Consider the following 18,265-nt stretch of genomic DNA (forward strand, 5'->3'; position numbering starts at 1 on the left):
GCAGCTGCATTAGCATGGCAGTTGGCTTTCCTGCTTTAAAACCAGTGAAAGGTGTGCTGTCTCAGAGCTCCACACTGGCTGTTGGAGGAGTGATTGAAATTTGAAGTTGTGCTCTTCCTGTCTGGCCTTTTGACAGAATGGCTTTAAAATCTGAACGTTGCCCTGTCACCAAGGGACAGCGCAAAGTTGCAACAGGTCCTGGATAAGAAGGCACTGTGGAATGGGAAGTTGACTGCTCACCTGTAGTGCAGAACAACCTCATGGATATGCAGGAGACTTCAGTCCCTGTGACTTTCAACGTCTTCCACAGCATCAAACTGATATTTCAAAGAGATTAAGGACTGAAGGGAACATATGATATCCATTTAAAGCAAGACTTCAGATTTAATGAAGACTGTATCAGAATGAGATATGATTCAGATATCAAATTACATTTGTTTAGCCCAACACAGATTAATAAATCACAGCAACATTTAATAAATATTTATCTTCTTTTAATCACCAGTTAGTGCTTTTTCTGGTCTCTCCATTCCCTTAATGGTTCATTCCTGTATTTATTAAATGTGATTTCCATTTCTCAAATAATCAATACATCTTTTTATATTTTATAATTTGGGCAGCTTTACTGAACTTCTGTGAGATTTAATTAAGATTAAGCTTTAATCTTTAATTTCAATATATAAATTACCCTGAATTCTCTATTAAGACATTATTTGGTAACCTCATTTGGTTTGAAATCTTGACTGGAAATGTGGCAAGCTCAACAGTAGTTACAGTACAAATGTTAATGAACTTCAGGAGAATCTTTGGATCAGAGGAGGAACTTGGCTGCAATTACATCTCCTTAGCTTATGTGGGTATGCAGTTAATAATGTGAAATGGGCAATAAGGAAGGTAGATTCTGCGTGGCTGACAGAGCTCTTGTTTGCATGGGTATCCGGTGCAGCAGTAGAAGTCATGGTGAGGTCAGCTGGAAAACAGCAACCTGTGGAAATGATAACACTTGTAAATGATGACTCAGGTGCCACACAATGTGTGGCACACAGGGAGGCTGTGAGTAGGGTTGAGTCTAGCAGAGTATTTTCTATGCCACTTGCCCATCCTTGCTGGAACCCATGGATTCAGCCAGCCATGGCCAGCTAGTTGGAGGGGAGACAGTAAGTCTGGCCTGGGTGCTGCTGGTGAGAATGGCTCTTCAGCTCTTGCCAAAACCTTGACTGCCACCAAAATCTTCCAAAATTGAGGCTGTGCAGCAGTTCCATCCTACCTTCCCCATGATTATCAGCTCCCTAATTAAAAATAATATTAATCTGAAAATCTCTGTAGGTGGTTGTCAAAATACAATTTATATTTCAGGGCACATGCATTTTGTAGCCCTCTGCTTGACACATGTATACCATGGATCTCATCCACTTGCTAGCTGCTGTCTTTTTCCATTAAAAAAAAAAAAATGAACTAATGAAAAAATCAAGCAGAGGAATGAAATAAAATGTTGTGGGCATTTTGTCACAACTTGGGCATGCACTTGGATCCTGGGGAATACAGGTTTCCATAGTGCAGGTAGAGCTTGTGTTCCCAAAGAGACTCCAGCAGTGTGTTCAAGTCAGAGATGTTTGAGTCTGGCCAGGAGCTCCTATTGTTTCATAACTTTGGCATTGTTGTTTTGTTTTATATTGGTCAAAAGTTAAGCAACTTTTTTACTTTTCAGTTGGTGTGGGGTTTTTTTTCTATGGGAAGGTGAAGCCTCCTGCAGAGTCTCATGATATGCAGAAAACTTACTCTGGTTTACCTATAGAACCAAGGATATAATTGCTAAAAAAGCCATAAGGATGAATGTAATATTTATAAAGTTAATGCACTGGTCTTTGAATGTTCTGTGCTTCCATAACATCTGTCATGTATCGATATAATAGTCTTTGAATTTTGCATGACTCCAGAACATCACATCTGCTGTGGCCCTGTCTAGAAACCTACTGCCTGGAATGGTCAAAATGCCTCTCTTTCCACACCACACCTACTCCCACTCCCAGGTGGGGTAAAGGCCTTCCTGACTCCAATATGGGTGTCACTCTTGCACAAAACTTTATAAACTGATTCAGAGTTCTCACTTGACCACTGGACAACTATTTATCCTTGTAATATTACCTGGTCTTTAAATGCAACTCAGCCAGTTTTTAAATGGCTTTAACTCCTTCAGCTGTTGTCTGTCACATCATCTCGATGTTCCCTTCTCTAGCCGTATGAATGCTGCAGGATACAGACTGAGGTGCTTCTTCCTTCTTTTCATAGACTTCTGCAGCACAGACGTCTTGTATCTCACCTGGGAAACAGACACTGTTTTTAATTAGTGAAGGGCTCTCCCCCTCTCTGGTTTTATCAGTGTCACTAGTGCAATATAACTCGTCACTTAAGATTACTTTGATTGTTGCTCCCTTTCAGGGATCATTTTCCTTGCACCGATGTCTACGTACAAACACTGTTGGAAGTGGAGGAGGTTATCTGAGGAACTTTGCTTCTCTATCACTGGTACTGTAATGATATCCCTCGGGCTGGAAACATGTTGAGAAGAGCAGGCTAGGACACAGAAAGAAATCCTTGGTGCTGCTACACAAGCTGTTTCTGAGCAATAGCATCCCAAACTCCCTATTCTATTAGCTTTTCCACCAGAAGGCAACTATGGGCCTACCAACATAAGGAAGGAGCAGGATTTGTTTCCTCCAGCTCTTCTAGGTCCTACAGTTTGCTACCCATCAAAGGTTTTAAAAATGCCTGTAATAAAATTGTTTGCAGTAGCAAAGAGCTGGACTTGATCCAGAGATACTTTAAAGACCAAAACGGGTTTAGACTAAAATATTGCTTTCTAGTGTAGTCAGCAAGACTGGAGTCAGTGGGAAAAAAAAAAGTATAGCTGTATGAGATGCAACAGATTAGGTGCATTAATCCAACACACAGGGTAATGTTCAAGTTGAATATCTAAAAGAGAATACTTTTCGGACTGCTTAGGACTGCTTTCTCTCTGCCTTGAGGCTTCTCAGTGGTGTCTTGCAAAGAGTAGGGAGCTTGAAACGTGGTTGGGTTGTCTTGCAAACGCGAACTGGAGTCCCAGTATGTGATGGCATCTGTCTGTGATCAGCCTGTGGAACCATTTGGGACTGTTGCCTTGTGAAACCGTGCAGTGTGAGGAATAGTGTGTTGAGGGAAGTTTGCTGTGTAGAAGGCTGGACATTTGGAATTATCAAGCCAACAGTACCCACATTAAAGTCCTTTATTAATGGAACCTGCTTTGCTTGTTTGAAAGATACACTCTGGTAAGGTTAGAGGCCTGATCTAACAATAGTGGGAGTACATGACAGGAACAAGAATACCATCGCTCTTACATCATTGCTGACATCAAGATGCCATTTGGCTCTGAGGGAGTTTGTTGCGATTTTGTAGCAAGAGCTCTGATTTAGGTTTCCATGTATTTTTGCCTTGGTTTGTCTCTCTGCATCAATGGAAAATGTGAGTTGCAAAGATACTAGAAGAACAACAAAGTATAGCAGGAATGAGTGCTCTCTTCAATAACATCTCCCCAAATTATTAGTAGTTATCACTTTGAAAATAGGGGACCAGGAGGCTGACATCTGTCCTCTGCCATCAGAGTATGCTGTGCAGTTTTGGGGTGTTTGTAGATTTTGTAGGCCAAAGAGTTCAGAGAAAATATGAAAGGTTAAAGAGGAGAAGATGGCTGCCTAAATGGGGGAAAACATTAAAAGCAATTAATGTAGAGAAAGCGTAGTTCATCAACAGCAAAGCAGGTGAAGTCCCGGCTGGCCAGCCAGCTGTGTGCATCTATCACTGCTCAGCACCTGCACACAGACATTTTGTTGTGCATATCCTACAGCTATTCGGCACTAAGGAGAGGATGCTTGGGGAGAAGCAGAGACAGAGAACAGCAGACATTTGAGGGGAATTTTGGATGGATTTACAAAGAAAAAGAAAATCACACCTTCTGGTAAAGCTGAAAAATAAGGTAGGAACACCAGGAGCTGGGCACTGGGAAATGTCTTCCACCACATCAGGTCACTCAAAGGGGAAATGAGGCAAGCAGTTGTACTGTGGGAGCACCGTCCTTCCCCTTCCCACCCCTGTGTGCAGGTTGAGGATGAATAGCCTTGCCTTCTACATCCTGTAAGGATGATTGCTGCTGTGCTATGCCAGTTGCGTGGCTGCCAACCTCTTCTAATTTGCATGTAATGTATGGAAAAGCCATAATGCCATTACATTGCATAGATCTTGCCAGAGACCACATTCAGGAGGCTGCTATGCAGTTTCTGGCTTTGACTCCACAGCATTAGTTACCCCATAAGCCCCTTTGGCATTGAGCTTCCACAATCAAGTACAGATGCCAATTACTTTAATGAGGCTGCAGATTCTAAAAAGGCCCCCCCCCCACCCACACACCTAGCCCCTGGCTACTGTTTCCCTGGGAGGAGGCACAGGCAGTTTTGACAGACACTTATTTTTTTGCAATGAAGCATGCAAGAACATCTGGGGAAAGAAGGGGACTTCACAGTTGTCTGTAGCTGAGAAGAAAAAGGCAGCTTGGCGCAACTGACTTGGATGTCTTTGGCTGACAGATATCATGTGAGTTGTGCCTTGTGAATGCAGAACAGCCTGGTGCCTTCAAAGCACACCAGATGCAGAGGTATCAATTTCCTGGAAACACTGCTATTGTTCAGCTTCCTTCTTGTTATTAACATTATAGCCTCAGCAGGATATCTGGAAGTGAGATAGAGACACAGTTAGGGAAGGTTTGGGTTGAGCATGCTGGTTATCCAAGTGAAGGGTTTGCAGCCAAGCCTGTGGATGCTTGGAGGGAACTCGGTGTGGACTAGCCAGGACTGTGTTGTGCTAAGGCTCTACCAGAGGCAAAGCCCTCCATGCTCATGCACATAAGGGCTTAAAAATAGGCTTTTGCTTCAGCTCTCACAACTATGGGTCTGGCCCCCTATTGCCAAAGGGGAAATTGCATGGTATGGAGGAGGTAACAGTCTGTGTCCACTTCCCCAAGTTCAATCACTAGAATCCAACACAGACCCTCAACATTAGAGAAGATTCACCCCAGCCATCAAGGGGTGATCAATCCTCAAATCTGTGAGGATTGCCAGATAGTAACAGATCCATCCTTTCCAGGCACAATTACCAAGTCAAATACAAAGGGATGCAGTCACATCTCCATTGCAAACCCTGGGACAGGGAAATCCCATTTTTTTCAGATCTTTCCATTTGTTTTGTGCAGCACAAGAGGATACTGGTCCATAGTAACAGAGCCTGAGTGCTGCTGCAGTCCATCTGTTGAGATGGTGACAACAGTGCATAAATGAAAGAAATCCACTGACATCAGCGGAGTGGTTTCCACTCTCATGGGGCTGAGGCCAAGGTGGGAACAGGGATCAGAGTAATACTGTGATTGTGGAGTGATTCATTTCCTCTGCCTGTGCCTCAGTTTCTCCATCTGTGAACCTGTTGAGGACATAGGTTTGTTAAGTTGCACTGTGTATTTGAGATTGCTGTATTGTCTGCAAAGGTGGTTGTAATCCTCAGATGTTGCGGGAGTGGGAAGGATTATCATCATTATTTCTGACAGGCAGCTATAATTCATCTTTGCTTGCCAGACCCCTATGGTAGTTTTATTGTGGAATGAGTAAAGGTTATTTAAGCTTGGGAATCATGTGAGCTTATTTGTTGTTGAGCCTGATAATAAATTGGATCCAGACAGTGTTGCCTGAGCTGTGCAAACAGAGAAAATTTTATGATTCTTAATTTAATTTGTGCTTTCGATTTCACACTATTTGTATTCTCTCAAAGTCTGGAAACACTTCTTCACCATTTGATCTGGACTTTTCCCATTTGATGAATGGTGATTATTTCCTTTTCTCCTTCCCTGAATTTTTTTTCTCTGTTTTGTATAAAATACAAAACAATGACTTAATTAAGTCAGTCTCTTGAAAGAAAAGCTTTTTTAAGTTATTTTAAGCTCCCTCCGCTGGAGGCTTCTGCAACAGCATTGGAGAATGAAGTAACCTGGGATAAATACCATTGGACTTGGTTATATGCTGTGCATTCCTGTAAGAACTATACAAAAGGAAGGTGGTGTTTATCTTTTCTTTAGGACCAGCATTTTCTGTGACAGGATCTTAAAGCATCTGACATACACTAAAGGCTTAACCCTCACCACAGACCTTTGGGAAGCAAATACAGTACTTTCAGGGCAAAATATATGGCTCCAGTTAAGAAGCAAGTTTAAGGGATGCACCAAGGAATAGGATGAAAGGAGAAATGCAGGATCACAGTGAAAGCTGCAGAGAAGTTTCTTGCACCATTTTGAAAGGACAGCAAACGTAGTAGCAGAAGAGAAGGTGGTATTGTCCAAATTAAGAAAGATAGGAAAAGGAATCAAATGAAAGGCTCACAGGATGGGATGGAATGAAATAATTCACAAAATGAAAACTCTAAGTATTCATCTCACCGCCTTTCCTCCCAAGTGTCACCACACGCTCTTCTATCTCATGCCTTCTGCTCAGAAGGATTTTCTAGAATCCTGTTGCATGCTTACCTGCAGTGAAGTCACTCTTGGAAACCTGCTGCTTGGAGCACTGCCCACAGTAATGTTACTGCAGGCCACCCTCCTCACCTTTGCACAGAGCCTTGGGAACCCTCCCTTGCAGGGAGAGCTTTGCAAAGGTGTGGGTGAGGGCACAGAGAGAAAGCTGCATCTCATGGTGGGTTTTTTCTGCATTTTTGCATACGGCTTCTAAGAGCTGTGTAATAAACCAGTATTGATGAAGGAGGTCATTTACCATTAACTTATTTATTTTCTGCAATGAGCTAATGTTTAATTAACGTGCAATAACTTTTGCGACCAAATGTATCCTTTTAGATTTACTATAGGGGACAGTTTGAAAATCAACCTAAGTGGCCAATGACTGCAAATGTATTTATTAAGGTTTAAACATGTGTAAATGAGTTTGTGCTTATTTGCAGAGCTGTTAAACTACAGTAAATATGCTATTTGTCAATTGGTGGTTAATTAACATCCATTAGTTCTCCATTAAGAACACAGTTTGGTGTCTGAATTTCCTTGCATTAGTACTAACTTTGAATTAGGGCTGCACGTTTTCCTCTTCATACACCAGCACTTTTCAAAATCCAGTGCTACTCCTTGGACTTTACCTTGCAAGGCAGCAAATTAAAAAAGGGAAAAGTGGAATTTTATTGTCCAGTGTCACAGCTCCTGTTTAGGAACCAGGCAGCTTCCTTATTCACATATCTTCCTTCATATCTTCCTTCTTCCTTCATATCTTTCTCTCCCAGACTTTTGCAGCCAATGCAAGTTGTGGAGTTGTCCCAAGTGTTTAACGCCTTTGTGCCTCTGTGAGGGTTTAAGGAGACATTAGTGCACGAGCTGCTAAGGCCTGCATGGAGGATGCAGACGGGGCCAGTCGTGGAGGTCCTGTTTCATCGCAAAGAAAAATTCCAAGCTCGACGTTCCTGAGTGAAGGCTTTTGGGGGCGAGGTACAGGGAGTATCCCCTCTCAGCCGGCCGCTATGTCAGCAAACAACCACAAGGTGACACTGTCCCAGTACATTATTTATGTTTTGACAGAGGCACGTATATTAATACGTTTCACATAAAAGATGGTCCTAAGCATCAGCGTCTGCTCCCTGTTTCCTAACTGAGAATTAAAGATCTGAGGCAGGCATCGTGCACTTGTTAAATCCAAAAATTAGGGAGATTTTCAAACTACCTCAAATTTGAGATGATGGAGTATGTTGCTTACAGGCAGAGCTAGGCAAAGTCTTGTTTCCTTCTTCAGTTATGCAAATACTAAAGTATAGAAATATAAGCCAGAGAGGCTTTTTACAAGCTAGGCTTTTATCCAGAAACATTTATTTATTTATTCATTTATTTATTTATTTGAATGCTCTGCTTATTTGCTGAAATTGGTTTGGGATGGTTTCATTGAGTGAGGTTAAGCTGTGCTATGGGTATAACTCAGGTGTAGAGTTAATAAATGTTGGTGTAGACCTGACACACATGTGAATGGCTAACACAATGAGCATCTGGGAATGAGGCACCGTAATGTCTCTCAGGTTTTAGAGTCAGACATGGTATCAGAAGCATCTGTGGGGAAAAAAAAAAAAATCTGTAAAGTGCACTAAAATACAGGTAAAAAATATTTTTGTAAGAGTAGATTTGGACCTGATTTTCCCCAGGTTGATGTTTGTTTACATATGACTATCCTGGTTTACCAGGTCAGGTTTAAAGAGTTAACTGGGTTGTTTGTGTGTGTAACCATGAGTTATCAGCTGAACCTGATAGTGTTCAGTTGCCACATGCTCTCTGCCTGCAAACATCTACTTTGGTTTTAGCAACATTAGCTAAACTGGTAGAAATATTAACTGCTTCCTGTTGATTTCTCCCTCATGAACCTGCAGTCTGCCTGTGGTTTGTTGCTCTGAAATTATTAAAGGAACAGTCAGGGAAAACAACGTAACTTTAATCAGCTCAGTCTTGTTTGATCAATCATCAAAGTCCCCCCTTCAGCAGCCTTGTAGCTGGGGCCACCAAGATAAATTGTCCCAGTGTGTGTGTAAGGGGAGTGCGAGTGAAGCATTGAAACACTCGTGCCAGTTAAGGAAATGCAGTAAATATAAATGGGCTTTCCTAGAAAAGCACCAGCTTGTTCAAGCTCCTTCTGGTCCCATGCACATTTCCAGCCTCACTGGGAAGGAACCTTTTCAAGTGGTACTTGAATGGTAGCCAGGTGCCTTATCAATAAGTATCTGGGTATGTCACCCAGCTTCTGGCAAGTTATATTAGCAGCTTTGGTTTGAGGTGAGACATCTGTAAGTAGCAATCATGACTTGTCCTCCTCTTCCCTGACAACTCTAGACAGGCAGGTCCTTGACAGAACAAATCTCTTAAGTGGGGAACAAGGGGACATGATGACCATATCAGCTGTGGGCATAAACCCAAGGTGGCAGCTGCAGCAGAAACTCGCTCCTTTGGCTGCCTGTACACAGACTTGACCTGAAAGAACTCATCCCAAAAAGTCAAAGCTACTGTAGGATGCTTTACTGACTCATAGGAAGGGAGCTGGACTGGATTCTGAAGCATGAAATTGTCCATTGGGGCTGTTTGGTCTTTACTTTGCTAAATTGTCCAGCCCTCCTTACTGCAGCCAGTTCTTCCTGTTCAGGAGCTCAGTAGAGGCAGTGAGGAATGTTTTGATGATGTTTTTCTGCAGAGTATCAGGATAGGTGGGCCCAGCCTTAGGGAAGGATGGGGACAGGCAGTGCCTAACTAATAGAGTTATCAAGTTCAGTGGGGAAACATGAACTACAGCTCCCAGTAGACATTCCCTTCCCACAGGCAGATGTATTGTTGAGAGACTCAAAACAAAATGCAGTAAAATCAGAATGGCAAAACGTTTGGCTTCATTGAAAGTGGCAACATTTCCTAATCAACCTTGGCACTTTTTTTAAGCACTCTTGATTCTGGAAATTTAAAAAAAATATTTCAACTCTTATCGCTAATTTAGGATGAATACCTGTGATGAAGTTGTTGGAATTTTCCACAAGGAAAAAGTTCTGATTTGTTTTTTTCTGAGCTCAGCTTTAAAAATTGAGGTAGCTGCACTTGTTTCTGTGAAGTGCTTTGATATCCATGGATGAAAAGAACCATAGAAGTGCTAATTATTGTCATACTGGTTTTAATTATTCTGTCATACTGACGGAGCAACTGCCAGTTTTCAGCCAGCAATATTTTTTTACAAGATGTTGTCCAGTCCACAGTTTTCACAGAAACAGTCAGATACTTCTTTTTAATTGTTTTAAAAGGAAGAATAAAAGACAATCCTCTCCCTCCTCAGCAGCTGCTACAGTTCTCTGATGGAGGTTCAAATCTGCCTGCATTTGTACAAGATGTTAATGTCAGGATGATGACGAAGAGTGGAGAGATGGAAAGCTCCAATTGTTAGATATTGCAGAGAAAACAGGGGGAGGAGCTAGGAAGGGTGAGATGCTCTGAAATTTTCTCTCTACAGTGATTTAAAGTGAAAAATGTGCTTCCCAAAAATTCAGGAAAGGGGTGATTTTCACCTCTTTTCTTATTGCTGTTCCTGTTATTTATTTGAAGTACATTTTATTCTTTTTCTGGGAGGTACTGTATTTCCAGGCAGCTCAAACCAACTCAGCTGAACTGTGTAATTCAACCAGTTTGAAGAAAAACTTTGTTTACACAGCAGTATTACTGGCTCCCATGAGAGCTGTAGTTTAAAGGCCTCAGTGCTCTTATCTTTTCAGCCATTCTTCCTGGCTGTGCTACAACCCTCCTAAGGCATCACTTGCTTCACCCAAGGCCAGTGTCATGTCAGTGGAACCCCACTGGCTACACTGGAGGAAAGTGTTTATCCCTGCAAAACTACCCAGCAAAAATCTGGGTGGTTTCCCTAAGGTGCTTCAGCAAAGACATAGCACCTGGTGAGACAGTACTGACTGGAGTTAAATGCAAAAGAGAAGATTTAGGCCCAGGCAAACAAACAGGCACGAGCTTATCTGGTGTGTTCTGTTCTCGTGGCGGAACTATCAGTGCCATGATTTCGCTGAGGGAAAGGAACCATGCAGTGACTGACTGTTAGTGAGTGACCAGAGCTACAACCCAAATATGAACCAGGACATCTGTGGAAATGCTCTAAAGCCATTCATGCTACACAGCCATTCCCAGGGGATAAGAAGTTGCCACCTAGTAAGGACTGTCATGAGTGGGTAACTCAGCTCCAGGAGTGCCGCATTTTGGAGGAGGCTCTTTCTGTCTGTGCATTTTATGGGAATAAGATGAAGATGTGCAGAAATCTTCATAATTGCATCATGCCAATCTAGAGAAAAAGCACTTGCAGGAGACACAACTGGCATTGGCATGTCACTCCCTCACTGTCATGGCTTTGTGTGTCCCTATGTCAGTAAACCTATCTAGGGCAAGCAGTGACTGTTCACAACTGACAATGGGCAGTTGGTCTCCAGAAGAAAAGCAACAGTGATATTCCTTTGGGGAAGAGACTTTCCCCCCTGGTCTGGAAAATGACATGTCAGACCACTAAAACACAAGAGACACTTTTTTTTCTCCATTTGCAGTCTTTGTTTGCTTTCTGTTTGTTTCCAGCGATATAGTCTAGCTCCTCAAAACCAACATGATGCAGCAAATGGAAACCTAAGGGAAGTCTTAAACACCCAAGTCCTTTCACACATATTCATTTTAGTGTTAAAAAAAATAAAAGGTCATTTATGTAAAAGCCTTTGATGCAGCAAGCCGTAATATTGTGTTGGGGTTTATTAATATGAAGCAGAAAGATTTTGCCTGTCACTGCAGTTACTACTCAGTTGTTGCCTGAGGATTATGAGGCTTTTAAACAGATAATATGCAGTTATTTTTCCTGTTCTGGAGAGAGCCTGGTGGTTCTCCATGTGAGTCAGCTGTAAAGCAGAGGAAGCACACACAGTGAATGTGTCACCAGGGCGTTAAGAGCTTCTTTTAGACTGTGATGATTGTTTGGTGCCTGACTAGGCACCTCTATGCCTCAACAGCTAAGTCTCTGGCCTCATCTGAGTGACTGTCCCACCTGAGCAAGTAAAACAGCAGAAGAAAAAATGTAACTTTTTCTTTGGTGACTTGCATGGCAAAACAGCACAAAGGAAGAGATGAAAATATGGGGACTAGCCTTTCTCTGAAGGGGCAATCAATATATTTAATGTGCTGTTGTATCTCAGGGGCAGGGAATTTTCTTTTGGAATGAATGTTGAAAACCCAAACTGAAGTGTAAAAGTAGCTTGTAGACTTGGGGAGATTCTTAACAAATGCCACCATTTAGGAAAGAAAAATCAGAGTGGATTCACACAGGTACATGGATAGAGGTAGCATTTTTTTTCCTACCGTATGGTCAGAAGTCATGAACCACAGTGAGAAAATTTCAGGATGAGCCTCAGTTTGTCTGTGGGAATTGACACGCAGCAGTTGACATTCTGCCGCCCCGCTGGGCACCTCCGTGTGCCCAGGGCCAGGTGCAGGCTATAAACCTTTGTTACTCGGATCGCCAGCACGAGGAAACGCGATGCTGAATGTGACACTGAGAGCCAAAGTGCACATGCAGCTCCCTGGCCTTGTAATCCTTTTGCCAAGAGTGTTTACTGGAGGAATGAAGAGATAGGAAGTATGTTACAGCTGCATCAGCAGAATGTCAACTTAGGATGGCTTTGCCAACATAGCTAAACCTTTAGGTCTTTCTCACGGGAGCTTTAAGGTGAAGCTGTCTTTGGAGGCGTGTATTAACAGCCTGATGAAAACAAGGCAGTATGATTTTAACATATGTTAAGCATAATGGCAAAGAAGGAGCTTGAGGTTTAACTCACTGATTTTTAATACATCATGGAAGCATACTGCCTTATTTGTGCTAAGCGGTTAATACACATTAGCTAGTTAAAAACATTTTCTTTGCACTTCTTAAATCCCAGTATGAACAGAGCAAGTAAGAATATTTTTCTTAAAAGAACATTGATGCCAAGTTAAAATCCTAAATGCAGGCCCTGACTGGAATTTTCTGGGTTTTTTTATGAATATAAGCCTTACTGTGTGCTTTCTGTATTTTCTTTCGAGGATGTGTGATGAAGGAATAAGAAGAAACATTCCTACATTGGTTTTTCTTCTTTTCTTCTTATTGCTTATATTCCAAATGTTGTTAAGAAATAATGAGAAAGCATTAATCATTTCTCTGGCTGGTCTAAGACAAAAGGAGAGAATCTACAAATCATACTGAATGCTTTGCAGGGTTTTTGAAACACTTCCTAGTCTTAAACTCTATTTCCCTTCGCCTTAATTTTCCAAAGTGTTGTATTCTGACTTAGTATTAATTGGAAGTAGTTGCTGTATTTGCCAGATGAGTCATCAAAACAGCTTTGTATCTTTCAGAGGGATGTTAGAATTTGGCAATCTCTTCCACTCTGGTGAAATAGTCAAGTGTTGTGGTTTAAGCCCAGCCAGCAACCAAGTATCACCTGCTGCTTGCCCACCTCCCCCTCACCCCAGTGGATGGGAAGAAGAATCAGGGGAAAAAAAAGTAAAACTCATGGGTTGAGATGAGAAAAGTAAAACTGAAACAAAGTAAAATATAATAAAAGTAGTAATAAAAAGAAGAGAGAGATAAAAACCTAAGAAAAACAAGTGATCCACAACTCAGTTGCTTACCACTCACTGACCGATGCCAAACCTGTCCCCAAACTGCAATCGGCCCTAGGAGCTGCAATCAGCCCAGCAACTGGGTAACTCCCCCAGTTATATATAAACTGAGCATCATATTCTGCAGTATGAAATATCCTTTTGGCCAGTTGGAGTCACCTGTTCTGTCCAGGCTTCTCACAGGTTTTGTGCTTCTCACTGGCAGAGCATGGAAAATTGAGAGGTCTTTGTCTTAAAGGAAGCACTAATTAGCAACAACCAAAACATCAGCATGTTATGAACATCATTCTCATACTGAATCCAAAACACAGAACTGTTCCCACTACTGAGGAAAAAATTAACTCTATTTCATCCAAAACCAGGACACTGAGGAAGACTAGAGCTATAAGCTGATGGAAAAAGTTGTCCTGAACTGCTGGATTCAGGGGATCAGGCAAAGTTAAGCAGCTTGTTCATCCTTTTAGGATTTGCCATTAGAGCTTCATTAGCTCGATAATAATATTCTAATCACAAAATGTTTCTCTATGTCTGAATCCCATCCATCTTTCTTATGGTTATCCAAACACTTGTCAGCTTTATGGAAAGATACTACAGGAACTACAAACAATGGACACCACCTTCACATTGTAAAAGCTCTTGACTGCAGAGCTAAGGGTCATCTGTCCAATACTGATGACACCTTGAATCTTTCTGTAGGGAGTTGAATACATCTAATAAACTAGAAGTATATTGCATATTCCCCAGTCATCAAGACATTGACTCTATGCTGGCCAATGTGTTCAAACACTTTTAAGATTGGCTCCGGAGAGTGAGGACATCTCTAGAAAGCTGAAGAACCATAATGGAAATGATAAAGAAGACTTAATTTCTGGGTGAAATGGGGAGGTTTTGCCCTTTCTGTCTGAGCTGATTTGGTTTATTTTCTTTTTGTAAACATTGCTTCCTGACAAAAAGACCACAGAGCTTAAAACTTAATATTTGTCCTATTCCATCATCCCAGTAAGCTGGAACATCAGGTATGCCAGTCTCACCTTGCTCATACTCACGCACACACAGAGCATGATGCTGTCACATTCCTCTTTCCACAAAGGACTGCACCCTGACCTTCGCTCACCAGTTTCTTTCCTTGCAGTGCCTGGTATATCTTTACATCCCCCACAACTCTGTTGAACTGTGTAGGTGAAGTGGGGAGAGTTCACCTTGTGTGAAACCTAAATCCTTTGTGCAACTCTCTGTGGCAGTAAGAGCAAACCAGCTTCCAGTCCAAAGATTTAAGCCATTCCTGCTTTCCTGTGTATGAACAGAACTTCTGCTTCATGGGGCTTTCTCATTGCAGAGCTTTGAGGGACTACAGGCATATTATATGTGGTGCTAGTATCTTGCAGTTTCCTTTGGATATTTTTGAGCATCCGTGGCCCTTTCTTTGCTGCCATCAACTGTGCTTGACTTGCACAAAAAGAGCTATCCAGTACAGAGCCCTTACCAGAGTTACAGAATCATAGAATGCCTTAGTTTTGAAGAGACCTTAAAGGTCATCTACTTCCAACCCCATTGCCATGGGCAGGGACACCTTCTACTAGAACAGGTTGCTCAAAGCCCCATCCAACTTATTCTTAGATACTTTCAGGGATAAGGCATCCACAGCTTCTCTGGGCAACATGTCCAGTGCCTCACCACCCTCACAGTAAAGAATTTCTTCCTAATATCTAATCTAACCCTACTCTCTTTCAGTTTAAAGCCATTACCCCTTTGTCCTATCCCTCTACACCCTCGTTAAAAGTTCTTCTTCAGCTTTCTTGTAGTCCAGCTCAGAAGAATGTAAAAGCAGCAAGGACCATCCAGAGTTTTTCTGTTACCTCTGTAAACATCTTCGTGATGACTCTCAGCATTCGTTTACAGACATTATGTTTACCAAAATACTTTAATTTCACTTCAGCTTCACTTGTGGTTCCCTTGTCTTTACTTGTGTGGTATTAGTGCAAATGCATTTGTGTGATGGTTTTCAGTGAGCAGTCAAGAGTCTTGTATCAGCAGTGGGACTCAATGGGCAAATATTTTCGCACCGGTATCCCTGCTGCTTTTCGAACCTTGACCGTTGCTTACAGATATCTGAGCCTTTAAGCTGTGGAATAGAGGCTGAAAATTTCAGCTGGTGTGAACAATGCATCCTCAGTGCCATCAGAGGTATATTGTGAACAAGGCATCGGCTTTTCATGAAGCACTCGGCAAACGCTTACCAGCAGTGGACAGATTTGCCTCAGAAGGTCTCAAACAACAGAATGTGATCTGTATGGGATGCATTGCTTGTGGCTAGGAGTTTGATCAGTGTGGCTTCTCAGTGCCTGAGTTTTATTGTTGATTGAACAATGGCAATAAGAATGGCAATTTGTAATTACAGCATATTCAGCTAGTGCAGATATTTCCCAGGGGAATATTCTCGTGCATCCATGTTTGTCTGAGGTCAGAGGAAGAAGCTTTTCAAAAACTTACTATAGTATGTGTTTTGTTATGTCCTTTAGCAGAGGAAAGGTCTGGAGTTAATCCATACTTCTTGAGAGCCAAATCTGTTTGAACCCCAGTACCCCTTTCTTGTTAGCTAAAAAATCCCTTTCTCCTCACTGAGCACATAACAGATTTCCCTGTATGGTCTTCATGTGCCTCTTGGCTCTGGAGGATTGGCTCAACTCGTGATAGGACAGAGAGAGGACATATCAGCTCTCTCTATGGCATTGAGTTCTCTTGGATGGTTCTTTGGTGCGTACAAGAACACAGTATTTTATTTAACAAATGCCAGTGACAGCAGAGCCCCAAACTACAGCTCTTTCTGTGGCATGTTATCTCTTTAGACTGGAGTCTCTTACTGGTGACCATACAAGCACTTTTGGGTGTTGGAAAGCTTTCACAGGTGAGTGGAGGTGTCCCACTGAACATCGTGATTGTGACAGAGGGAAATGGACTTAAGGTACCTGCTTGGCTCTTTCTGTCATGTGATGCAGATACACGTGGGCAGAGAGAGGCTGTAAGAATTTGGGCTTCCTGCTGGCATTGGTTCTTGCATTGTCCTGTGCAGAAAATGTTTCTTGAATAGGGACCTCAGTCGGAACACTGCTTTCACTTCATATTGTGTTCTAATAATATCACACAAGAGACATGAAATGGCTTTGATCACGGGGACTAAATGCCACCAAATATTCTTCTTCCTGCAGCCTTTTCCTTGCTACATTAAAAATTCATGGACAATAGCAGCTTCTTCTTTTCAGGACTTAGCTACATCAGCAGATGGTGAGAGTGGGCAGGAATACCGGGGCATGTTGATGGACAGAACAGGGGTGTTCTGATCAAGCTGGGTGCAGGAGAAATTAGCACTTAATTTGCTTATGCTGTGTCTGTCTGAAGCCAGCCAGATTCACTGTTTGTTCCTCCCTTTGATGAGCAATGAGCTTACTGGAAAATTGTTGTAGTTAGGTTAAATTGACATGAATCTGAAGGTGTGCCTTAATTTCTGCATTTGCTTTGTTCTTTGTGTTGCACTGATTCTCCAGCCAAGAGCAGTTTACAGGGAATGAGAGCGAGAGGCAGACTTCAAGAAATTAAATCATAGCCCCACAGAAATCAGTGGCAAAGGTCCACTTGATTATATCCACCTGATTCATCCAAGGGGCCACTACACGTCAAGGTTGCCTTTGACATCTCAGACACTGATAGACAATTTAAATGGGAAAATTCTTTGTGCTTTAGGCTCCTTCTTCCACAGAATCCTCATCACATCAGTAGGTAAACCCTTGCATTTGGCAGTAGAGTTTTATCACCCCAAGCCTATAGAAAGGTTTCCTGCCAGCTCCTTCATGCTGTACTCTCACCAGCTGAAAAATAGTAAACCATTTTTACCATTCTTTCTCAAAACTGTATGTGAAAGTGGTTGTCTTACCAAAAGCTCCAAAGCAAATCTTTGAGTGACTTGGAGCCCTCCATTTTACAAATTCAAGCCTTCCCTGGATTCCCACTGATGTCTGGCAAACACAGGGTGATTCCTTGCAGACTGAAAGAATAATGTGAAAAGGTGTTACGGACAATGATTTTGACTAAAAAATAGATTTTCCTGGAGGACACTTGAGGTAGCCTCACCCACAAGTGCGATAGGTGTGGTATTTGGAGTTCATCTTCCAGTCCATTCCTCTATCAGAGGGCAAGTAATGAAGCATGTAAGTGCCCTATTCAGAGCTCCATCTCTTCATCAAAGGTTTTCTTTGGGTCTTTTCTTATTGTCTTGTTCCAGTCTGATCCAACTTCAGTGATTTTTTTTTTCACATCACTTGCCTTTGTTCAGCCAGCTGCTGTAGTGCTCTGACCAACCTGCTCTTTATCCTTCCCTGATCTCTGCCTGCTGGAAGAAGCTAGTAGGTTCATTACATTATTTTAAAAAATACTGGTGTGTTGTATAAATTAAGAAAGTAATAAAGTGTCACTGAAGGCCAGAACAATGCACAGCCCCCACGGGTTTCACAGGAAGCAATGCTTCCGCTCCTGTGTGGGTTGTGGGCTCTTTGTTTCATAAAGCCCTGCCAGCTGCTGGATCTAACAGGTTGCTGGAGTTGAGTAAATTGTCTGTGTGTCTGTGTGTGAGTGTGTGCATTTGCTGGCACTTCATGGTCTGAGCCAGGTCAAGTCCCCACACAGATTTTATGTCCCTTCAAGAGAACACCTGCTTATTCTCACTCTTGCCTGGAAGGCCTTTATAAATGGCACCCCCAGACCTCTGTTTTAGGAAGCTGTTTCAGGATGTGTGCATCCCTCATCCAGCCCAGCCTTAGCAGAGTCATAAGCACTGGTTTAGGGAAGAATTTCTGCCCCTTAAAAGGTATTGCTTTTCCTGAAAGATATTGCTTCATCCGAGCAGTTTACAAGTTTGTCCACAGTCAGGTTTGTTTCACTTTATCCACATTGATTTAAACATGAGTTGGGATTAAGTGGAATCAGGGAGGTTCTGAGATG

General features: G+C 42.2%; 1 protein-coding gene across 1 annotated transcript in view; it reads left to right on the forward strand.

Moving 5' to 3' along the window:
* The window catches only part of LSAMP (limbic system associated membrane protein), a 1,003,861-nt gene that overhangs the window by 669,101 nt on the left and 316,495 nt on the right, over positions 1 to 18,265 (forward strand). The gene's annotated exons all lie outside the window — the stretch shown is intronic.

The sequence above is a fragment of the Corvus moneduloides genome, chromosome 2 (assembly GCF_009650955.1).
Source record: "Corvus moneduloides isolate bCorMon1 chromosome 2, bCorMon1.pri, whole genome shotgun sequence".
Taxonomy (NCBI): Eukaryota; Metazoa; Chordata; class Aves; order Passeriformes; family Corvidae; genus Corvus; species Corvus moneduloides.